Source organism: Pan troglodytes, chromosome 17 (genome assembly GCF_028858775.2).
Source record: "Pan troglodytes isolate AG18354 chromosome 17, NHGRI_mPanTro3-v2.0_pri, whole genome shotgun sequence".
Taxonomy (NCBI): domain Eukaryota; kingdom Metazoa; phylum Chordata; class Mammalia; order Primates; family Hominidae; genus Pan; species Pan troglodytes.
The window spans coordinates 78,215,374-78,241,219 of NC_072415.2; the positions used below are offsets into that span (position 1 = coordinate 78,215,374).

Genomic DNA, 25,846 nt, shown 5'->3' on the forward strand with positions numbered 1-25,846 from the left:
AATAAATAAAATTTTTCCTTAATGATTTTTCAAACACCAAAATTACCTTCCCCAAGAATTCCTCCTTATAAAACTGCTCGTAACTCAAGGTCTTCAGGAAGCTTGAGCACCACATGCCCTAAATATATTTTAAAACCTATTTCCCTGGTATTTTATTTCTTCAGTGCCCGAATGGCTCTGTACATAATATGAAGAATAAAACTAATATTGCTGAAAATGCACCCAGATAACTCATCTAATTCAAATGAAACTTTCCGAAAGTCATATTTATTTTTCTTAAATGATTACAGATTTAACGGAAATTTAGGCCTGAGAAGCTATCCAGGAAACCTAACTTTAGGTAGCTTTGATTTTAGGTTGCTGTACAAACCCCAACCCCTTTGGTGTTTATTTCTGTCCTTAGGACCAGTCCTACCTAGAACACGGCAGTCTTATGCTACTATGTGTGTCATCTGTGATATATATATGCACACTGCTTTGACAACCATAGTCAGGAGAAATAGTCAATGGGCAAACACCTCTTCTTAAAAATACTTTGATTTATTTATTATCCAATAAATCTGGGTGAGCTGCATTCTTATCTACTTAATCAATAGACATTAGATTTGTTAATAGATTGTGGGAGCTGTGCAAGTATTTTAAGCACAGCTAGGATACATTTTATGATTCACTTCAGTTCTTTTGTGCTTCACATAGTAATCACATATCCTAACTAAAGTCACAAAAATATCTCTCTAAATGCTTTCCTTAATCATCTCTTACATTCCAGCTTTACTAGTATGAATCTATGTATAATTTTAAAAATACCTAAAGCAACATATAATATTTAGCCCTTGTTTTTACAAATAATTTCATTGATAAACTTAGTTGTGGTTGTTCATAACCATCCAATCTGTGAGTTTTGATGAATTGTTAATGCAAAATGGGGGCGACATTAAACAGAGACGATACAAAGGACCTGCATAGCCTAGAGCTCATCCGTCTCCATCCAGAGTACCCCAAAGGTCCCATATGCTTCTGGCAGTCTCCTAACATTTGCAGATGTGCTAAGGGACAGTGAGAAATTGGTGAAGTCCTGGGTAAAAGCTGTGGCCAAATTATCTGAAAATATGTTGATATTTGAACAAATTAATATTGGTTTCATTGGCAAAAACCTGAAATGCTCTATTGGAACTTGCGACATTTCAACTCTGCTCCTTATTTATTTCTGACTCTTACCTTGTAGATACAAAACGATTCTTATTACCTGCATTTATTTTTATATTTTTATATTTTATTTTATTTTAATTAAACTTTGCAAATAAGGTCAAAATCCAATATATTTTGAAGCAAAATTTTGGGCTAAATTCTGATTAAATATTAATATTCCAATTTGGCACTAAAAATGAAAGAAACATAATCAAGCAAGTGTAATACGATTTGGACAGAAATCTTGAGAGAACAGGAACAATGTTGAAACTGGAAGAGTTCCCTTATCCCCCTCACAGGGTGTGCAACAGGGATGTGGCTCATTTTTCAGTGCCCTGCTGCTCAAACTCCTAAGGGGAACATGCGGACAGGCAGGTCCTCAGGAGCATTTCTGGGCTCGGATCCCAAGGCAGCCTCCAGGGTTGAGAGTTTACAGCTCCTGAAGCCCCAGTGGGCGTGTGTTACAGTGTGCTCTTTCAGTTTTGCCCTCTGCAGGCGGCTTGTGTTAATTAGCTCAACTACTATACCCTCTGCCTTATCGCAAGGACAGAGAGCTTTCTGTATCCTAGGTTCTTGCCTTATTTTACTGGAAAAATCAGATCACACGTGGGCTTGGAGGACGGGTGCAAGGTTTCATTGAGTGGTGGAAGTTGCTCTCAGCGAGGTGGATGGGGAGCCAGAAGGGGGATGGAGTGGAAAGGTGGCCTTCCCCTGACTCTGGCTGCCCCGTTGTCAGACTCTCCTCAGACCGCCCCCAACAAAATTCCACGTCTTCTCACCATAGATGGCCTACTGGCATCTGTCGGTGTGCCCTTCTCTCCTTTCGACGTCCAGCTGCTTGTGGGTGTGCCCGCTAGGGCCTCGAGGTTTCTATGGGCACAGGATGGGGGTTGTGGCGAGCCAGATTGGTCTTGGCAAATGTAATATTTGGGCACAAAAACAGAAGTGCCTGTCCTCACTTATGTCGTGGGCACAGGCCAGAGGGTGGAGCTCTCACTAGGGACCCCGCCCTTCTCTACCCAACACTTCCTTGCCCCCCTCCCGTATCAATGTAATACTAAAACCACGCAAAAAATATGTTGAGAATGAACTGAATTTTGTTGGTGTCATGTTTTAGATATATTATACTATTCTGACATGAACATTTTTTCTATAGGTATCTCTCATCTTTCCTTTCATAAAATAAACATTTCAAAACACATTTAATATATTTACATACCCAGATATGTATTTTGTTGAGGATTGATGCGTTTCTTCATAATTTTATAACCTTGTTGTTATCCTCACCACTGTAATTCACACTTAACTATCATCCAATTTAGAGGTCATCGGAGTAGCATGAGCTCTTAAGAACCAAGTGTTAAAGGAGCATGAGAATAGGAATAAAAGTGAATTCAGAAAAAAGGAGAAACTTAGAGCAGTTATAGAAAATACCATATGTCTAGAAAATATTTTCAGCTGCTACTTTTTGGGGGCATATGTCTATGGTCCGTATTATATTCAATCTTGTACCTAGGTATAAATATATTTTTATTTATCCTAGTAAGGGTTTGTAGATCTTTACGAATCTGTAAGTTGATATCTTTCATGAGTTTTTACAAATTTTTAGTCCCTGTATCTACAAAGAATACTTCCATTATTTTCCTCCTCTTCTTTCTCTATCTGAAAACTCAATTACACATATATTACACCTTTTCAATAGTAGTCTCGCCCGTGTCATCAACACAATAATCTTCACTGAGTTTCAGACTCACATTACAGCATAAGCAACAGGCCCTCACTAAAATAAATACCACAGGGTTTCTTCCAGCAGGAAGAAAATAATTCCAGATACAAGCTGGGAGATGAGAAAGGAATAAAGAGCAATGGCAGAGGCAAAATATGTGGGTAAATATAAATATGTATTGATGCTCCTTGTCCTACAAAAATCACTGGCGGAGTTTGCTCCAGACCTAGAAAGAAGGTATCTTTATTCAGAGAAGATTTTGATTTGATGTTGCCTAGCGCTGAAGGTTCTAGAAATATGGTACCATTTTAAAATAAATTATACCTTGAGGTTGAGTTAATTTTCTGTTGCTAATTTGTTGCAATTGTCAAGATACGAAAATAGGCTTATTCTGCTTCTACAGCTATTTTTTACGAATTAACATACTATCCAATTTCAACATAACATAGGTTTAATCTCAGTTTTTAAGAATACTGCCTTTTTATAGTCAGTGCCGGCTTCTTGCCATCAGTTAATTCGAATATTAAAAATTCTGAAATAAACAAAAGTATTCCCAATATTTAATCTATATACATTTTTTCACAAAGGGAATATTTCACAATATTTTGTTCAAAATAAAAGATATTAATACTTAACTCTTCTTTTTTGGATTCAAGGTTTCACATTCTATAAATGGTACTGTCAATCATAAATGACCATGTGACTTCAAGAGAATCAGGAAGTGCAATTAGAAGGATGAGTGTAATTCTGTTATGTGGTAGATATGATTTTCACATTTTCACCAACATATAAAATATAAAAATAGAAATTGAATCCATGCAAAATGTGACTATAAAATTTAGATTACTAATATCCACCATGATTAGATATTTTTTAAAGACTATATCATAAAGAGAAAACAAATCACACAATATACAAAATTTTCAACAAGGAAACAAAAAGGAGCCGATCTCACAGAAAAGATGAGGCTCATAAAAATCATAAAAATTTTAAGGCTTTTTAAATGTTGTATCAAATATCCCATTTTGAAAACATCTGTGTCATACTATGTACATTATTCATTGGAATACATAGAGTTACAGTTTATCATATTGTAAGACAATTCTTATTAAGGCATTGAATGTATTGAATAGAAAGCTAAACCCCTTTAGTTAGAGGGTTTTGTAACTGATATAGAGGAGGCCTTATTTGAATTAATTTTTTTTCTACCTATTCAGTATGTTTCAGCCTCTCTATAATCTCTTTCACGTTTGTTCAATTCACATAAGTGGCGCTCTACCCTGCTTTTCAAGTTGTTGTGTTTCAGTTGCTTCATTGAATACTTAACATGTCAAATATTACATATACACACACATACATAATTATATATAATTAATTACATATATTACATATATGTGCATATACATATAAAATTATATATCATATTACATATATACACATAACTTCTGAAAACTGCCCACTTAGCCACAGCCTTGTCAACCTACTTTTGAATAGTCACTCTGCCTGATGATTTGATACTGTACCTTTTATCGTTTACTGTTTTATCAAAATTAATGGGCCCATCAGATGTATTTTATGTCCTGCATCTGATTTGAATATTATTACTTTGCAGAGACTTCTGCACAATTCCAGCTACTATATCTGAAATTATGGGATGACACTGTTCACAGTAAAAGCTAGCACCCCTCAGATATTGGAACTTAGACTATTTGTTAATAAGCTGTCCAGAGAATTGATGCTATAGCTGGGGCAGTTACTTTAGTCCTGATTAAGTTCCTGTATCCTCTATCATTGCTGACATCCTAGGATGCCTCCCGATGAAGCCCATATGCATAATGTCATGTGATAAGTGATTACATCAACCCTACTATATTATAGATTGTTTTGATAATCAATGAAATCGTTTATTTGAGTGAGTTGTATAAGCTGGGACAACACAATAAAAATGTCAGTTATTTATAAAATCTCTCCAACGAGTATTTATATCTTTATATCAAAATGAATACAATTCTTATTCTGCTTTTTAATGACATTCTTCAGTGGAAAATGTGGCATAACATTACCTGACTTCAGACTACACTCTAAAGCAATAGTAACCAAAACAGCATGATACAGGTACAAAAACAGACACACAGGCCAATAGAATAGAACAGAGAACCCAGAAATAATACCATACACCTATAATCATTAGATCTTTGATGAAGCTGACAAAACTAAGCAATAGGAAAAGGATTCCCTATTCAATAAATGGTGTTGGAAAAGCTGACTAGCCATGTGCAGAAGAATGAAACTGGACCCCTTTCTTTCACCACATACACAATTTAACTCAAGGTGATTAAAGATTTAAATGAAAGACTTCAACCTACAAAAATCTCATAGGAAAACCTAGGAAATATAATTTTTACCATCAGCGTTGGCAAAGAATTCATGACTAAGTCGTTAAAAGCAAATACAACAAAAACAAAAGTTGATAAGTGGTACATAATTAAACCAATGAGCTTCTGCACAGCAAAAGAAATTATCAACAGAGTAAAGAGACAACATACAGAATTGGAGGAAATAGCAAATTTATATATGACAAAACTCTAATATTCAAAATCAATAAGGAACTTAAACAATTCAGCAAGCAAAAAAACTAATAACCCCATTAAAAAGTAGGTAAATGACAAGAACAGATAAATTTCAAAGGAAGACATACAAATGGTCACCAAGCACATGAAAAAACAATGCTCAACCTCACTAATCATCAGAGAAATGCAAATCAAAACCCCAATGAGATGTGATCTCATACCAGTCAGAATGGCTATTATTAAAATGTCAAAAAGTAACAGATGCTGGTGAGGATGCTGGGGCAAAGGAAATGCTTACACACTGTTGGTGGGAAAGTAAATTAGTTCAGCCACTGTGGAACACACTTTGAAGATTTTTTAAAAAATTTAAAATAGAACTACCATTTGACCCAGCAATCTCATTACTGGGTACATACAAAAAGGAAAATAAATAATTCTACCAACAAGACACATGTATTCATATGTTCATTGTAGTGCTATTTACAATAGCAACAACATGGAATCAACCCAGGTGCCCATCAATGGTGGACTGAATTAAGAAACTGTGGCACGTATACACCATGGAATACTACACAACCATAAAAATGAATGAAGTCATGTCCTTGCAGCAACATGGATGAAACTAGAGTAATCCTAAGTTAATTAATGCAGAAAGAGAAAACTAAATACAGCATGTTCTCACTTATAAGTGGGAGCTAAACATTGGGTACTCATAGATATAAAGGTGAGAAAAACAGACACTGGGAACTACTAGAGGAGGAAGAGAAGGAGGGGAGCCATGGCTGAAAACTACCTACTGGGTACTATGCTTACTATCTGGGTAATAGGATCATCATTTGCCGTCCAAACTTTAGTATCACACAATGTATCCTTGTAACAAACCTGCACATGTACTCCGAATCTAAAATAAAAGCTAAAATTATTTTAAAAATAAAATAAAAATTTTAAAATGCAATTTATCATTTTAAAAATAGAAAATTTTTATCCTGCAGATGAAGGAATAATACTACAGGAACGGTGTTAAAAACATTCGGGGCTAGCTTTGACATTGAAATTCACTAGAATGGGGAGCATGACATGATTACAGACCACAGCACCATGCCAGCCACAATGGACACTGCTGCTCTCAAGTGGAGTGGGCAAGACCATGTGGGTGAGTCAACGGAAGTGTTGAATTTCTTTCTCCAGATGGAATGTGATTTAAATTGATTTTTTAATTATATAAGAGATCCCTTATTTGGATAAGCTCCAATTTATTTATGTGTATATGTATTTATTGTTTAAAGTTGACTGTGTATTGGTTTTTATGATTTTAAAACTTTACTAGATAATGTGAAAAGATGTGTAGTATTACTGAGTATGTCTTGCCTCAGCGTTGACTCCACTAACAAAGGGCGTCACAACTGCAGGCAAGCATGCCTTATCTGGATCTGTCAAATTGCCAAAAAGTAAACATTGCATGGGAAATAGTCCAAAGATTCAAGCCAAAGCCACAAAAGCATGCTCAAAGGTTTCCAATCATTAGCCATCAAGTTCTTCATGAGTTCCTAAGTCATTATTAAACCTGAGGTTGAGGCAAACAAATTCTTTCTATCCCTGCTCTAAATAGAAATTCAGAGCTCATGTTTCTCTCTGGAGGAACATCTCACTTTGACTGTGGCTAAGATACAGGCCAGGGTTAGGGGGACCACTGATAGTCCAGTAGAGATAAAACTGCATCTTACGGTGCCCCCAGTGACTTTCAAATCTTCTATTCTGTTAACTTAAATATATCACATATAATTTTACCTTAAGAAATTAAACAGACCACTGAAAAAAAGCTTAATTTAGCAAACCTTGCCTATATTTAAAAAATAAAACTTTTATAAATGATGATGTGAGAAAGAGCCTGAAAAATTAATACATCCTTCTCCTACTTTGATACCAACATATTTCACCTGGTTCTTTAACATCTGTGAAAAGTAGCACATCAGAGAATTCTTCTCACCTGGAAGGTTCCATAATTATTGTATCTTTCTTCCCAACTCTTACACCGTTTTGGTTTTCTCACCTAATTGCACCCCAACTTTCACATCACCCCAAACATGATGAACATTTCTTTCCTTTCTGACTGAGGAGATGTTATTACCTACTGTCATTCAAAGCCTTTATTTAGCAGGGGATGCCATATGGCATTTTCAACATGGTTCTTGATCTGCATAATGCCATCGACCCTTTTGATTAAACATCAAACTGTGCAAGAAAAACTAGAGATGACTTGGCATGCCTGCTGAGTCTTATTGGATTTAAGCTGTGCTCACAGGATTGAAAAAAAATCAAAAATCAGATCCAAATCTTACACACACAAGCACACATACTTTTAATCTTCAACTGGTAGAAATGAGAGAACATTTTGATGGGCATGAAATTTTGTATTCTTTAGAGATAAAAACAAAACAATTACCAGATAAAATGTCTAGCATTTCTATAATAAAAACAGAAAATCTATGTTTTGTCTTAGAATTTTTCACAGTAAGACTCGAATTAATGTGAATTTTGGGAATAAGGTACAAGATATTATGATTGATCAATGTGAATAGCTAAAGTAATGTTTCCTGCATCCATCTTTTCTCTCCAATCAGGGAAACCGAATATGTGACCTGCACATGGCCAGTTCCTCTCAGCCTGTTCCCCATTCACTGCCTCTACCAGTCACGACAGATAGCACTAGTTAATGACAGCACCATTACTGCTATTAATAAATATATAATAAAGTCTTTCCCAGCACAGTTCTCCAGGTTCAGTGGCTTTTGCCTATCAACGATAGTTGGGACATGAGACACAAATTATTTCGTATCTGTCTTGAATAACCCAGATAATCTCTGACATCAAAGGTAATACTCTCTCCCCGATTGTTTCCTTCTTTTTAGGAAATCAAATCCTACATCACAGGAATTGCTCCTTAATTAATTACCATACAGTTTATAGGATTTAATCCTATCATATTACATTTAAGAGAAAACAAATTGTTCCCATAATGCAATATTTAACTTTATAGAAGTGGACATAAAGGCCTACAATGATTAAATTACTTGTATGTTTTTTACCATTTAAGAATTCCGTGATGCAACACAAACATCTGGACTCTAAAATCTGGCATTCTTTATTATTCTAAAGAACAGACAAAGTTTTCTATTTTGAATATTTAGGAAATGCTACCAGAGACAAACTATTATTACTACTATCAACGCCTTTTTATTTAAAAGTTTAGAGTAGTAATTCAACACTTGAGCAGTTTCTATTGGTGAAGCACTCTACCCATCGTTTTACAAATAACTCAGATTTACACTTTTTAATGACAGGTGTCCATTCACATCCACTTTCTCTAATTCGAGTTGGTCTTCCCATTACACATTGCTTCCCTTCTGCATTCTTTAGTTGTTGTACTTTTTTTTTTGAAACGGAGTCTCACTCTGTCGCCCAGGCTGGAGTGCAGTGGTGTGATCTCGGCTCACTACAAGCTCCGTCTCCCGGGTTCACGCCATTCTCCTGCCTCAGCCTCCTGAGTAGATGAGACTACAGGCACCCACCACCACACCTGGCTAATTTTTTTGTATTTTTGTTAGAGATGGGTTTTCACCATGTTAGCCAGGATGGTCTGGATCTCCTGACCTAGTTATCCGCCCGCCTCAGCCTCCAAAGTGCTGGGATTACAGGCGTGATAGTTCTACTTTTTTAATTGAGGAAAAAATTACACACCTTAAAGTGTACAATTCACTGGCATGTAATGTATCTACAGTGTTGTGCAACAATCACCTCTATGTAGTTTTAAAACATTTTCACCTCCCAAAGGAATTATCATGCGCATTAAGTACTCGCTCTCCAAACTTCCTCCTTGACTCTGGCAACCACTAATTTGCTTTCTGTCTCTAAGGATTTCCCTGTTCTGGACACTTTATACAAATGGACTCATATAATATGCGACCTTTTGTGTCTCACTTTATTTACTTAGCATAATGTTTCGCAATTTTTCCAAGTTAAAGCACATATTAATATATTTCTGGATTCTCAATCTATTGCATTAACCTATATGTTGATATATTCCTTAATCTATATATTCCTTAAATTTTAAAGTAACTTTTCTTCCAACACACACACACACACACACACACACACACACACACACACACACACAATGAAGCACAGTAAGATAAAGGAAGAAAAAAAGCATTTCTTTCATTTGCACACATTTTCTCAGATCCAGTATTCACTGCAGGAAAATGATGCCCTTTAGCCCCCACACCTACCTTCTGCATATTTAGAAGCACTTTTCGAAGCTTTGACATCTTCCCAGTTAGGTAAGAATTCCTAGCACAAGCCTCCGGTCACATTCTATCTTTATAGGACAAGTGCTCTTCGCACCAGGTTTCATTATTAGTACTGTGGTATCAAGTACAGTTTCTTCCTTGCAGTTATCCCTAATGAGTATCCTTTCCCAGTTCATGCACCATTAGTTTCTCTGCACAACTTGGTGACAATAGAAGAATGGAGAGAAAGCACTTTGAGTTCTTTCATGGAATGTCTTATGGCTCTCCCCTGCAAGTATTTATAAGTATATGCCAAGAACTAGCTCTCATGGCCGCAGTTTTTCACCAAATCATATAAATTTGCTTCAAGCAATTTGTCAAAAATAGTCACCTGGGATGGGTTAATTGCATTTAGCCTTAATTGAGGATTCACCCAGAATCCTAAGATATCCCAAAATTTATACATGATATATTTAATGACAGCTTGTTGAGCCAGGTCCTGTAGTCAACGTTAGGAAACAGAAATAATAAACTAACATTTCACTTAAAAAGGTGTTCATCCTTGGTTTGATTTCACACGAGGCAATGTGGCTAATTCTACAGAAAGATCTAAAATAAAAGTTTTAGTTCCAAAATAAAATATTAAATTCTGGATACTCAAAGTTCCTTGAAAGTAACTGGTGAATCACTCCACTAACCTTGGTAATTTGGGTGAACTTATGAGGATATAAAATAAAGAGGTCTCATCTTCCTAAAGTTGGTGAGGGTTGCCTTTGGGACTGTGCACTAATGAAATGGTTGTAAGGGAGGGTAAAGTACTTTGGAGACTTTTTGCTAAAATTCTGCAATGCAAATGAATCTCTTTATAATGTATGTAAGCTAGCTGGAGATAGTAATAACCTCACACTTAATTTGACAGAGAGGTACTGGGATCTTAAGGAAAGATTCTGAGCTTGATGCTAGCCAAGGAGAGCATACTTGGTAAAAACGCAAGGAGGCAATTAGTCATAACTGTGTCTCATAGATAATAAAAAGATAAACTCCATTGGGATCTTACTGGTAACAAATAAAAGATGTGAGTTGAAGTGAGCTTTATGAATGTGAGTGTGTGTCTGTCAGATTATCTGAAATCTCCCTCCTAAGGGTTCCTTCTTTACATCAGCCATATAGTGTAAAAGCGTGTGTGTGTGTGTAGAGAGAGAGTTGATTTATTTTTGACCAATATCACTTCCTGTGAAGAATGCTGTATCCCATCTTCTATCTTCTCAGTATGCTCCATACCTCTGCACACTAAAAGTCTTTGACACAAGTATCTGCAACTCTGCTTGAGGGCCTTCTCTGGTCATGAAGGATGCTTCCTCCAATGTGGAGGACAAGCTCAAAGTGCTAGGAAGACAACCCTAACAGCACATTGGAGTTAGTGGACAAAGCCCTGATTCTTCCACACTCAGTTGGTACAACTGTGAGGATACTTTGCATGGTTGTGCGTACGTCGTAAGCAAGCAAGAGATCCAGTTGGCCACAGTGGTATTCTGCTAATTAGCACGTCATGCATTGTCTCCACTCCCTTTCTGTCTCATTTTCCTACTCCCGTACCTGTACATTCTAGGATCATCTCTTTTATAATTATCTGCATAAGCCAATGGACTTCTATATAAGGTTTTGCTTAGGTATAAAGAATAAGGAATACCAGGCGTGGTGGCTCACGCCTGTAATCCCAGCACTTTGGGAGGCCGAGGCGGGCAGATCATGGCATCAGGAGTTCGAGACCAGCCTGGCCAACATGGTGAAACCCTGTCTCTACTAAAAATACAAAAATTAGCTGGGCGTGGTGGCAAGTGCCTTTAGTCCCAGCTACTTGGGAGACTGAGGCAGGAGAATCGTTTGAGCCTGTGAGGCAGAGGTTGCAGTGAGCCAAGATTGCTGCCATTGCACTCCAGCCTGGGCAACAGAGCAAGACTCCGTCTCAAAAAAAAAAGGAGAGAATAAAAAAAGAAAAAAAGAAAAGAAAAGAAGAAAGATGTATCTTACATATCAAGAGGTGTGAGAGGTTAACAGTTACAGAATTGAGGCTTCTGGAGAGAGCAAAGCATATCTCTGGAGTAGGTCTGTAATGGCTTGAGAGAGCAAAAAAGGGAAATTGGCCTGAATTTTTATCATGGCTAGGGTATGAGACCAGAGTAAAAGTTTCTGGGCAGCAGAGGTTAGCATGATTTGAATCTCCCATGGGGCCAAAGGAAGGAGTACCCAGCTCGCACAGATGTAGGGCAGAAGTAAGAGGGGTGAGGCTTAAAAGTTGGCATCAGCCAGATATCAAAAAAGAGAGTCAGAATCTATCATAATTCACTCCTGATGTTTGATCACTAAAATTTTATTTAATTGCATTTGAATGTATTTAACTTACTATGGCAATTTATGAAGCCTGCATCCTGAGGCCAGTAAGGATGGTGAAAGTTCCGTGGAATGCCTTGGTTGAGAGCTCAGTAGTTTGGGAGGCCGAGGTGGACGGATCACAAGGTCAAGAAATCAAGACCATCCTGGCTAACATGGTGAAACCCCATCTCTACTAAAAATACGAAAAAATTGGCCGGGTGTGGTGGTGGGCGCCTGTAGTCCCAGCTACTCAGGAAACTGAGGCAGAAGGGTTGCTTGAACCTGGGAGACGGAGCTTGCAGCGAGCCGAGATTGCGCCACTGCACTCCAGCCTGGGTGACCGAGCGAGACTCCATCTCAAAATAAAAATAAAAATAAAAAAGCTCAGTAGTGTGGATTCTGTGCAGTGAAATGAGTGTCTCAATCATCATCAATGATGTCTGAAAATCTGGAGTGGATATTAACTATCCTGGTGATATGGTTGGCTGTGTCCCCACCCAAATCTCATCTTGAATTGTAGTTCCCATAATCCCCAGATGTCATGTGAAGGACCAGGTAGAGAAACTTGAATCATGGGGGCAGTTTCCTCCATCCTGTTTTCATGATTGTGAGTGAGTTCTCCCAAGATCTGCTTATTTTATAAGTGGTTTCCCCCTTTGCTGGGCACTCATGCTCTCTCCTGTTGCCCTATCAAGAGGTGCCTTCTGCCATAATTGTTAAGTATCCAGACACCTCCCTGAACATGCAGAACTATAAGTCAATTAAACCTCTTTCATTTATAAATTATCCAGTCTTGGGTATTTTTTATAGCAGTGTGAGCATGGACTAATACACCTGGTGAAGCCTTAATTATAATCTTATTCTATGTGGAAATGTGAAACCTCAATTTGTATATTGGTGAGGAAAAATATTCTTACAATTTTTTATCCTGAAGGAAAAAATCTTTTGGCCAATGGCCCAAGAGCTTATAAAAATGAACAGTTAGGGCTGTTTGTTGACTGAAGAATCCAGTGCTGAGATGACTGCCTGAAGTTTGGCTGACTGTGTTGACCCATAGGCCCAGTCCGTTATCAGGGACATCCTGGTCAAAATATTAAAAGCATGGAGTTTCCACTGAGCTCCATAAGCATGTAGTAACAATAGTGTCTGTAAAGTATATAAACTCCCATTGCTGCCAATGCAGGTGATACCACGGGTTTCTCCTGGTATCAGGGGTTCTGGGAGTGGGTTGATGTTCTGCAGCATGGCAGCATGTGGCAAGGGACCGAGAACAGAAGAGGACACCCATCCTGTGCACTGGGTGTGCCAGAAGGCCTGGGTTTCACTCCACCTTGTGGCAAGGAGGCCTTAGAAACTGTACCGAGATTGTGGGTTGCTGCTTAGATGACCAAAGGCATGATGTGCTTCTGGGCATGGAGGGTGACAGGCTTAGGGTCTGTATGGGACTCTATTTCCAGGGAAGCCTAGTATGTGGCCATCAATTGCCACAGTCATGGGGTGTAGACCAGAGTTAAGAAAGGAAGTTTCTTATATCAGAAGCCAATGGGCAATATATGGGCACCATGAGGCATGAGATTGCTAAAGCATCCACAGTGAATGAGTCTCTAGCAGCTCTAATGCCTATTTTATAGCAATTTGGTCATAATCTTTTACCTAAATGACATGTAATTATCAAAACTGCTGACTTCACTTGGCTAAATCTAGAACAGAGACTTGTTAGAACTCAACAACGCATCACAAAGCATAGCGCAAACACACTCCACCCAGTAGAAAGCAGTTCAAAATGCATGCTTGCTATCAGACAGGTTCACAAATCCCAACAGGAAAAAGACCTGTGGTATTCGTCGCTGTTTAGACATCCTGGTCACAAGCCCAATTTGTTCTGGCCCATCTGCCTTTGCAGATAAAAATATTAATTAATACTTTCTCTGATAAATGACAAAATCTAGGGTCTCAGGGTCTTATCTCAGACTCGGTTTCTAATGGTTTCAACTTAAAACATAAGGGTTTATCACAATAAGACAAATTACCTGTATTGTTTAAGAAACTATTCATCACATATGTCATTTGTTTTGGTAATCACATCACTCCCATTCTCTTTGGCCACAGGAAAGGTTGCTCAGCCTATTACTAGCCATTAATAAAATCCAGGTAATAAACCAAAGCAATTGGTCAAAGGATTAGGCATATAACGTAATCTAGGTCAGCACCGAGTCTTTCTCTGGGATTTTATGTTTTATGGTTAGTGGAAAAAATAAGCTGTCTTCACTGAGGTCTTACAGTGGGATAACATAAACTTGCAATTATGTTTGCTGACACTTTGGGAAAGTTTATCTGCAGAAAGAGAGGATAAGACCATCCTGCAGAAAGGAACAGGGACAGATTCTAGACTGAAGGGATAGAAAGTAAGAGTGAGAGCCAGACAAGAATATAATGAACAATATACTATTAGTTCATGGATCCAGCACGGCCATTATCAGTTATTTAAAATAAAACAAAGCAAATACACACACACACATACACACACACACACGTACATTTGTTCAAGCTAGTTCTAGCTGGGTTTTCTGACTTGCCAAAAAACCCAGATCATCTATATATTTTACATGGAAAATGGGATATATTTAGTGTGGAATTTGACATTTCCCCCTAATATTGTTTCTACAAGAATAAGCTTACTAATTTATCTGGCTACTCACGGTCCTGAGAAACTGAATTTCGCAATCATATATATAAAGGGTGAGTTTAAGGAGGGCTTGATCTGTTTCTGGTCTTTATCCCTTTTTCATTAGCATTATTTTTATTATTGTACATCTTTTTATGAGATATAAGCAACATAAATCCAGAACCCGCCACTGGCATGCTTCTACTATTAATTATGTAATCAAAAAATATTTGCTGAATGAGTGGATATAAAGCTAGAGCTGAGACAACCTTTAAAATGTAGATTTATAAAATACAACTTATATTCTCTGAAATATCAGTGTCCAGCCTCACTTTTGAAAGCCCTTAAAAATAAACTATTTGATTCATTCAAGACATTTCAAAGAGTAACCATCTCAAATGGCATAAAAGTAAAGGTCATAAGCTCAAAACCTGAAACTTCAAAGGAAAATAAATGCCAAATATAGATTTTTTTTGTTTCTCTATAAATCACAGATTTTGTCTTTCCGGCATTTACTTCTAGATAGCTAGTTTTATGAAAAAAATGTTAATGTAAAAGCTGAATTATAGATCTGAGACATAATGCAATTGGTAATGAAATCAAAATAAATATAAAGGTAATACATTGTGCATATCTGCCTACATATGTAATTTTATTATTCAGCAAAATAAAAATTTTAAATTACTAACACCACTTTTTAATATTTTTCTTTATTTATACCTAATCCATGCCATTACATTACAAATAGATGTAAAGATATAAATATATAATAGCTGAAATGATCAAAATATTAGATGTTGAATTTTTAAATTTCTAAGATACATGAAAATAAAGTTTTATTTAGGTTTTCTGAATAACTTGTACAGTATTTTCTATTTTATGTTTTCTCAAAGACTAAAGCTGGAGCATAATGATATTGCTACTGTTCCACATTTCCACTGCTTTATTGTCTATATTCTTTAATGTTTATTCATTACTTTGAACATGGCTTTAAAGTCATGCATTGAGATGTATAATATTAAAGGAGTTTTATTACATTCAAAGTCATTTTAATCTTAGCTGAAAGTAAAAACAAAAACAGAATCATTCAGCTCTAGCTCTGGACAAATGTTTTTAAATGAATTCTTCATTTTCTGAAAAGCAATTACAGGTGCAAGTAATACTTCTCTGTCACTCGGATCTCAGAGTGTGAACCTACAGAACACAACAAAGTAACTTAGTACCATAATGTGCTGGGTTTGGTTCAAAGTTTAGGCAGTTTTCTTAAATTAGGTGTTTGCAAGGAGCTCTGTGGGATAGAGATTTATGCTGATGGTCAATTCTATAATTTTTATAAATATACAGCACAGTAATTAATGTTGGCTTTTATGGGTGTTTCTAGATACAGTGAAGATTCTAAGGGTCCTTGGGAAAAGAGGGAATTGTGGAACTCCCAAGCATTTCCACCTGTGTTATATGACTGTGTCTGTCTCCTTCGCTAAATTAAGGACTATTCAAAGGCAATACTTTCACACTTTTTTGTAGTTGTTTCTCATAAAACCTTGTAAAATGTTTTGCACATAGTAGTCCCTGAAACTACTGATGTGTTATCGACACAATTCAAACATATCTGGAATCTGACAATAATTAAGATAAAAACCTCATGTATAGAAAACTTACCTAATGGAATAGACAAACAATAAAATAAGGATGAAAGAAAGAAACCATCAATTCAAGACACTGATTAAAAGGATGAAAATCCTGAGCCAAATATCCAAACTGTGTTTCTGTAGTATTCTGAACTTCTTCATACATGCCTTTTCTCAATTTTGGTTGCTCTATACCCCACGTCTAGTGATCCAAAGTGCACAATTCAAACAAAATTATATAATTCATATAATAGAGTGCAAAGAAAGATGGAAGCACAGACAGACAGAAGGAAGGGAGGGAGGAGGAAAGGAGGAAGGGAGCAAGGGAGGGAGGAAGGGAGGAAGGGAGGAAAGGAGGAAGGGAGGAAGGAAGGGAGGGAGGGAGGGAGGGAGGGATAGAGGAAGGGAGGAAGGAAGGAAGGAAGGAAGGAAGGAAGGAAAGAAGGAGAAATAGTGATGGAGGGAGGGAGGGAGGGCAGGTTGGCTTCTCTACCTGACTTCTACCAAATCAAATCATGACATTTTGCTGCTTAATGAGGTTGATGTAGACTGTTCTATTCAGGAATAAATTAAACTTGTGAGCTCTAGTTATTTTAGAAAAGATCTGTTTACCAATAGTGACTTAATTTGTGTATACCCACAACAAAATGAAGAGAACTTTGGTAATTTTCCAGTCAATTTCATCACAAAACATAAGGAGTTTGGGTGATTTGCTCCATAATGACACCTTTTTCTGAAACGTACAATCTGAACTGTTTTCTTTCTACACAGTCCTTCCAGTTCCTGCTTCCTTGCTTTGGAGATTTTGAACCCCTCCCTCCTATATTTAGTTATTCTTATTTCATGTTGCTTCAAATCTGGCTGCTTCCGATACTAAGTCTTTACACATCTTTAAAAAATTAAGGCCTAAAGTATATTTTTTTCTTATTCTCCTAGAGATGCTTGAGTCAGGCAAAATAAAAGTAATATAAAATTATTATTAATTTAAATTTATATTATTCTTTAAGGTCTAAAATTACTTTATGACCAAAAAAAAAAAAGAATAGCAAAGTGAACTTTGGACAAATTTGGAACAAATATGAAGAAGGAGGCTCTTATGTGACACCTCCCATGGAGTTCACTCTTTCTCTCTCTCTTTTTCCCTCTTCACTGTTACTGTTCCCAGCATGGGAAGCTCAAGTTTTTTTTAAGTACATGCCTTTTACATTGGGCCAGATAATAGAACACTCTCTGCTACTTACACCTTTACAAAACTTTATGTATATAGTTATATATATATAGTTATATATATATTTATATATAGTTATATATATAGTTATATATATATTTTTATATAGTTATATATAGTTATATATATAGTAATATATAGTTATTAGCAAAATTCTACTGTATAATTTCTAAGTTACAGTCAAAGTTGATATGTCTTTCCTGAGTGAAATTTCTCCTGTGTGCTCTTGGCATCTAAGTAATGATTTACATGCACCAGTAAAACACATAATTACAGACTCAGCAAATATAAATAAAAAGAAAAAGGTAGTCTTTATAAATATAGGGGAATATTTCATCATATGCAATTAATAAAATAAATAGAAAATATATTAGTGAAAGTATTACTTTTAGAGTACATGTCATTTTTTTCACTTCATAGACATGTGTTTAGGATTTGCCATGTCAGGCCGTGTGCCTGAATTTGAGATGTCATCATAAAGATTCTCATTTATTTAAAAAAAAAACTGTAAGTCAACATATTTATATGAGGGTGCTTGATCATGATTAAGAACCAGGAAACTTAAAGCTAGGTGAGCACAGCAGAAAATCTGCGTAACCTCAGGAAAAAAAAATACAGACTTTTCAAACTGTGCTAACTTTATAGTCTGAAACTGTCTTATAAAACAACAAAAAAAGAGTATTTAAGAAAGTGATTTATTCACATCTGTAATTTTCTGTATTTGAGTATAACGCATACTGTTTGAGAAACTGTTCAATGAAAAATCACTTATTTGCCATCAGATAAAAAGCAATACTTTTGTTAAAAAGGAATCAACAAAAAGTATGTATTTCAGAATAATTTGGTGATTAATTTTAACAAGATTTGTAATTATAGAGATTTACATGCTAAGATACTTTAAACTGATATAAACTAAAAATGTGCATAAATGTCTAAAGGCACAAGTTCCATTACATCCAAATGTCAGGTATTTAAAAAATACATTTGCATTCATATGGTTGTCTGCTTTATAATTTACTATCAACAATCTGGTTTTTAATTTACATTCAACAATAACTGATTTACAAATTAACACTATCTCTGACAGCCACACCCATAGGGTTTACAGATATTAAAAAACTTTATCCCAACCCAACCACCTCCATAGAAAGCCCTTGAGGAAGAATTCTACATAGCAAATAAGTATATGTATGTTCGTGTGTGTGTGTGCGTGTGTTTTAATTTCAACTTTTATTTTAAATACAGAAAATACCCCTTCAGGTTAGTTTCACAGCTATATTGTATCCAGGTTGTGGGCATGTACCCAATAGGTACTTTTGTGACTTATGGCCCCTCCCGCCCTTACTGCTCTAGTAGTCCTGTGTCTATTGTTCCAATGTTTATGTCCATATTTGCTAAACACTTAGCTCCCATTTGTAAGTGAGAACATGCAGTATTTAGTTTTCTGTTACTGCATTAATTTGCTTAGGATTATGGCCTCTACTTCCATGTGCATTGCTCAAAATACATGATTTTATTCTTTTTTGTGGATCCTTAATATTCCATGGTGTAAATGTAGCACATTGTCTGTATCCAATTCACCACTGCTGAGCATCTAGGTTGATTCCACGTCTTTGCTATTGTGAATATTGCTTCAACGAACATACGAGTGCACGTTTCTTTTTGGTATAATGATCTCATTTCCTTTGCATATATACCCAGTAATGGGCTTGGTGGATCGAATGGTAGCTCCGTTTTCAGTTCTTTGAGAAATCTCCAAACTGCCTTCCACAGTGGCTGAACTAATTTACATTCCCACCAACAGTGCCTAAGCGTTCCCTTTGCTCCAGCGTCTTTGCCATCATCTGTTGCTTTTTGACTTTTTAATAACAGCCATTCTGACTGGTATGATATGACATCTCATTGTATTTTGATTTGCATTTCTCCTATGAATAACGATGATGAGCATTTTTCATGTTTGTTGGTCGCTTGTATGTCTTCCTTTGAGAAGTATTTGTTCATGTTCTTTGCTCAGTTTTTAATAGGGTTATTTGTTTTTTACTTGTTGAATTATTTAAGTTCCTTACAGATTCTGGATATAAAATCTTTGTCGGATGCATAATTTGGAATATTTTCTCCCATTCTATAGGTTTTCTATTTGCTCTGTTGATAGTTTCTCTTGCTGTGCAGCAGCTCTTTAGTTTAATGAGGTACCACTTGTCTATTCTTGCTTTTGCTGCAATTGCTTTTGGCGACTTAGCCAAAACTTATTTGCCAAGGCCATTATCAAGAAAGGTATTTCCTAAGGTTTTTTCTGGAATTTTTATAGTTTGAAGTTTTACATTTAAATATTTAATCAATATAGTTAATTTTTTACATGAAGGGTAACAGTCTAGTTTCATTCTTCTGTGTATGGCTTTTCTTGGCCTTGTCAAATGTCAGATGGTGGTAGGTGTCTGGCTTTACTTCTGAGTGTTCTATTCTGTTCCATTAATCTATGTGTCTCTTTTTGTAGTATTACATGCTGTTTGGTTACTGCAGCCTTATAGTGTTGTTTAAAGGCAGATAGTGTGACGTCTCCATCTTTTTCTTTTTGCTTAGGATTTCTTTGGCTGTTTGGGCCCTTTATTATTTACCTATAAATCATAGAATAGTTTTCTTTTCTAATTTTGTGAAGAATTACATTGGTAGCTTAACAGGGATAGCACCGAACCTGTAAATTGCTTTGGGCAGTATGGCAGTGTTAATGATATTGATTCTTCCAATCCATGAGAACAAAGTGTTTTTCATTTATTTTTGTCATCTCTGATTTCTCTTTATAGTGTTTTGTAGTTCTCCTTGAATAGATCTTTCGCCTCTTTGGTTAGCTGTACTCCTGGGTGGGTATTTCATTTTCTTTGTGATTATTATAAATAAGATTGTGCCCTTGATTGGACTCTCAGCCTGAGTGTTATTCATATAAAATGCTACTGATTTTGTATATTAAAACCATTCTAAATCCTTTATCAGTTCTAGTAGCGTTTTGGTGGAGTCTTTAGGGTTTTCTAAATATAGAATTATATCAACAATAAAGATAGTTTTTTTTGCCGTCTTCTTTTTTGATTTTGATGCCTTTTATTTCTTTCTCTTGGCTGATTGCTCTGGCTAGGACTTCCAGTAATTTGTTGAATAGGAGTGGTGAGAGTGGGCATCTTTGTCTTGTTACAGTTATCATAGGGAATGGCTCCAGCTTTTGCCCGTTCAGTAAGATGTTGGTTGTGGATCTGTAATAGTTGGCTCTTATGATTTTGAGTTATGTTCTTTCAATGTCTACCCTGTGGAGAGTTTGTATCATGAAGAGTTGCTGAATTTTATCAAAAGCTTTTTCTGCATCTATTGAGATCATCATATGGTTTTTGCTTTTAACTCTGTTTATTTGGTAAATCACATTTATTGATTTCCATATATTGAACCAACCTTGCATCCCAGGAATAAGCCTACTTGATTCTGGCAAAGTAACTTTTCAATATGCTACTTCATTCAGTTTGCTAATATTTTGTTGAGAATTTCTGTGTCTATGTTCATTGGGGATATTGGCCTGAAGTTTTCTTTCTTTGTCATTCCTCTCCCAGATTGCGGTATTCGTCTAATGCTAGTTTTGCAGATTAAGGGAAGAGTCTTATCTCAACTTTTTTGGAGTATTTTCAGTAGGAATGGTACCAGTTTTGCTTTATACCTCTGTTTGAATTCAACTGTGAATCTACCTGGTCCAGGCTTTTTGTTGATTGGTAGAATTTTTTTATTACTGATTCAATTTCAGAGCTCAATGTTGGTCTATTCAGGCTTTCAATCTCTTCCTGATTCAATCTAGAGAAATTGTGTGTTTATAGGAATTTATCCACTTCCTCTAGATTTTCTAATTTGTGTACATACAATTGCTCATAGTATTCTCTGAAGATCTTTTTTGTTTCTCTGGGACCAGCTGTAATTTCATCTTTGTCATTTCTGATTGTGCTTATTTGATCTTCTCTCTCTTTTATTCTTTTTGCTTTGTCAATCTATCTAGAGGTCTAATCTTGTTTAATTTTTTCAGAGAACAAGCTCTTGGATTCATTGATATTTTGAATAGACTTTTGCATCTCTAATTTTTAAGTTCTTCTCTAATTTTAATGATTTCTTTTTCTTCTGGTAGCTTTGTGGTTGTTTTTTTCTTTTCTTTTTTAACTAGTGCTTATAGGTACAACATTAGATTGTTAATTTTAGGTCTTTCTGACTTCTTGATGTGATGAAGGTGTTTAAGGCTATAAACTTTCTTCTTAACCCTGCTTTAGCAGAGTTTTGGTAAGTTGTGTCCCTATTTTTATGAACTTCAGAGAATTTTTTAAATTTCTTCCTTAATTTCAATGTTTACTCAAGAGGTATGCAGGAACAAGTTATTTTATTTCCATATATTTATATAGTTTTGAGAGATCTTCCTAATATTGATTTCTATTTTTATTGCACTGTCTTCTGACTGTATGCTTTGTGTGATTTCTATTTAATTTATTTAGATTTGCTTTATGACCAGGCACGTAGTTGATCTTAGAATATGTTCCATGTGCAGATGAGAAGCATGTATATTCTGCAGTTGTTGCGTGGAGTGTTCTGTAGATGTCTATTTGGCCCAATTGTTCAAGTGTCAAGTTTACATCCAGAGTTTCTTCATTAGTTTTCTGCGTTGTTAATTTGTCTAATTCTGTCAATGGGGTATTGAAGTCTTCCAAAATTATTGTGTAAGTATATGTGTTTCATTGGCCAAAAATAACTTGTTTTATGAATCTGGGTGCTCCAATGTTGTGTGCATATATATTTAGGATAGTGAAGTCTTCTTTCTGGATTATCGTCTTTATCATTAGGTAATGATTTTCATTGTCTAAACAATATTTTGAATGTACAAAATCCATCGATATGCCACAATGTTAATTTTGGTCAATGTATCAAGTAGTAGTTATGTATTAAGTCCTATTTCCAATGAGTTAATATGAATGTGCTAATAACATTGGGATGGCTAGAATTAGAATAAGGGATAAAAAGAAGAAAAATATGGTGATGACTAATTTCTTAACATGGGCATCTTTGAGAAAAAGAAAGGGAATGTTGAATCAAAGATGTCATTATTTTCACATAATTTCCCTTCCTGATACTGTATGCACTGAGAAATTGAGTTTACTCAACCCCCAAAAGATTGAGTCATCCCATTATTTATTATAATAATATTAAAGTAATTATTATTGTTCTAGTTGTTGTTTTATGTCTGGAGTTACCAAGTTAAGATGATCCATGCCACATACCTATTAACATGTATCATATATGGAATGTATTATGTTTTTACAATCTGGCTTAAGAGAAAGATGATTTGTCAGAAACTTTATATTTTGCATTAACAAACTTTGTTCTTCAACCCAGAAAATCATTTGGCAAGTCAAATTGGGGCAATTATTCCTGAAATCAACATTTAGTACTGAAAAGCCACATACTCGTCTTCATAAATGTTTATGTTGTGATATAGAGATGAATGTTGAGCACTTGGCAAGATAAATGACAGAGAATATATTTATACTTAGCTTTGTTGACTTTGCTGGTAAAACCACAACTTTTGGGTATTTATAATTTCTCAAAAAGAGATTGCCTTTCTATGACAGCTTCAGTGAGAGGAGTCTAATAGTAAAAAAAAACCCACTTAATTATTGTTAAAAATAAGGAAGTCATCAATAGCTGGCATGAGAACTGCCACTTCATTCTGAAAAAAAAATAAGTTTTCAATACTTACAATTCTTGTCTTACCATAGTAGCAACTGAATAAAGGACTAACAACGTGTCTTATGAAGAGTTAATCATGAGGAAAGAATAGTTTTGTATTAGAGTAATAAGCTCATAAAGTTGAGAAGTAATGGACCAATTCTCTGAAAGAATACAGGGTCTTAGGATATTTAAAGTCAAGTTGAAGCCTTTTATTGCACAGGCAAATATTTATGGAGTGAAGAATGGCCAGAAAAATGTCACTGTTTAGGTAGCAGATATTCAGAGTTGCCTGAGAATCTAAACTAGAAAATAGGAATGGAAATGGAAACAATTAAAGAGCAAACCCTAAAGTGTTGGTTTTAAAATCAGTGCAAAATTATACATATCCATAAAGGAAAAACAGATAATCAGATCTAAATGTTTAAAATTTAGCCACACCTCTAAGTTAAGAGGGCAGTTAGTAATAGAAGGCACCAGGAAAAAAACCAAAAAAGTAATTTCCTAAATCCAAAGTAATCAGGCAGTTAGTTTCAAAATGTGGCCATTGAGTATGGTCACTTGAGGTGGAACTCAGATTGAATGCCAGTCCCTGTGATTATAAGGAGACAAAACACAACCTCAGCCCTGAAGTAACAAGGACATAAAAGAGAATCAAACATCAACCTTTTCAGACCAAGACACAATTTCTAAAACTGCATTATAAAGCAAGTACTTAACCAATAAAGGTAGGTATGAACTAAGACACTAAATTAGGAAAACAGTGTGGAGCTGATTTGCAGTCACTGCTAGTTAGACTGTTACAGTTTCCCATTATTATTATCAGTTTGTGAGGGGCTGAAATATTAACTGTGATGTGGGAATAAACAAAGAACACCAACATGACAACAAGTGATGACTATTTATTAGGAGCTTGCTAAAGCAGGGAAGTTAGCCACAATCACTTTAGTTTGACAAAGACACAATGGCAGGCAGGAGAGTGGGGAAGTTCTAAAGGTGAAAAATAAAAAGCGAAGGCTTTAAGCATTCCCTGAATCCAAGACGTTGGCATGGGGAAGCTGGAGATGGGCTATCTAACAGGAGCTGGCCAACTTATGTGACTGTTTAGAGTTGTGTATTTTGTTTTCTCTGGTGCTAAGTTGGAAATCGGGGCAACAACCAGGAAAGTTAGCCATTTTTACTCAAGCCCTGGTCGCTAATTTGGAGCTGATTGTCACAGAGGTCTTGTTTGGCTTCCTAGGCTGACTGCAGAGGTTGTGTGTCAGAGATCTATTGTCCTATAAGATCTGGCTGTGGTTTCTATAGTCAATCTCCCAATGAGTTCATGGCTTTAAATATAGGACGCAGAAATCAAAGGAGAAAAGATAGAATTAATGGGTCACACCCCTGTCAATGGGAAAAGTGTTGGCACACAGTAAGTGGCAATCTGGGAGTTCCTAAACAATAATCAAGAGCTTTTATCCCTAAAAACAATTATGAGGGCCAGACACAATATAATTCTCAGAAGACACCATGTGCAGAGAGAGGGTCACAGGAAGGAATGGGGACTAGTAATAAGGCAAATATGAAGAAAAAGAATATTCTTCCATTGGGTTTCAGGAACAGAGTGTGATATTCTCACTATAAAAATATGTTAGCTAATGCATATTCTAATTAGCTAGATTTAACTATTCTACAATGTCTAAGCACTTCAAAACTTCATGTTGTACTCTGTAAGTACACACAATTTTGTCTCTCAGTTTAAAATAAATGTGAATAAAAACAGATTGTATTTATGATTATATGGTTGCTACAGCACTAACCTATTGATTACTAAAAACCAAAAGATTGGAAATCAACTTAATGTATACAATGAGGGTGGGTTTGCAGAAGAGGCTGACCTAATCCTGGTGGCAAGAACCACGTGGATATAGTCTCAGAGAAATTTCAGAAGGCAGGACTTTACAACTCAGCAGACATACAGAAGAGTTCAAAATTGTTGGTTGAGTTTTCCCACCTCATGAAGCTGGGGATCAATTCTGAGAAGGGAAAGATTGTGGAGGAAATTCTAGTTGACATAACTAAACTTTCAGTAACTTTAAAAAAAGAAAATAAAATCCATGAATTCATTGTATATTACCCTGAAGTGACCAGATTCATTTTCTGTTTTCTGGAAGAAGTGACGCTTTTAAAGTAATTAAGATCTGTTAAATAATTTTTGAAGTTGCATTTTGTAGAGTTGAGTTGATGGGTTGTGGAAGTCATCACCATTATTTATTGTACAAATGCAACATTCTCCTGGTAGAAGGAGGGCTGTCCTTTAGGAATTCATCACCACACTCAGTTTTGGTGAAAATAATGAAGTTCTGCTAAGTACAAAGGAAAATAAATCATAAAGAAGAAGTTCCCTTATAGTAATGTTATTTTGAGGTCCATACAGCAAGCTTTTTTAAATTATAAAATTAAT

General features: G+C 35.8%; 1 long non-coding RNA gene across 1 annotated transcript in view; it reads left to right on the plus strand.

Moving 5' to 3' along the window:
* LOC107969522 (uncharacterized) overlaps positions 1–8,243 on the plus strand; it is a 46,975-nt gene extending 38,732 nt beyond the window's left edge. Inside the window, exons 2-3 of the long non-coding RNA XR_001711405.3 lie at positions 6,477–6,637; positions 8,106–8,243. This is a non-coding gene — a long non-coding RNA (uncharacterized LOC107969522). The remainder of the gene's footprint in view (positions 1–6,476; positions 6,638–8,105) is intronic.
* Positions 8,244–25,846: the final 17,603 nt, after the last annotated feature.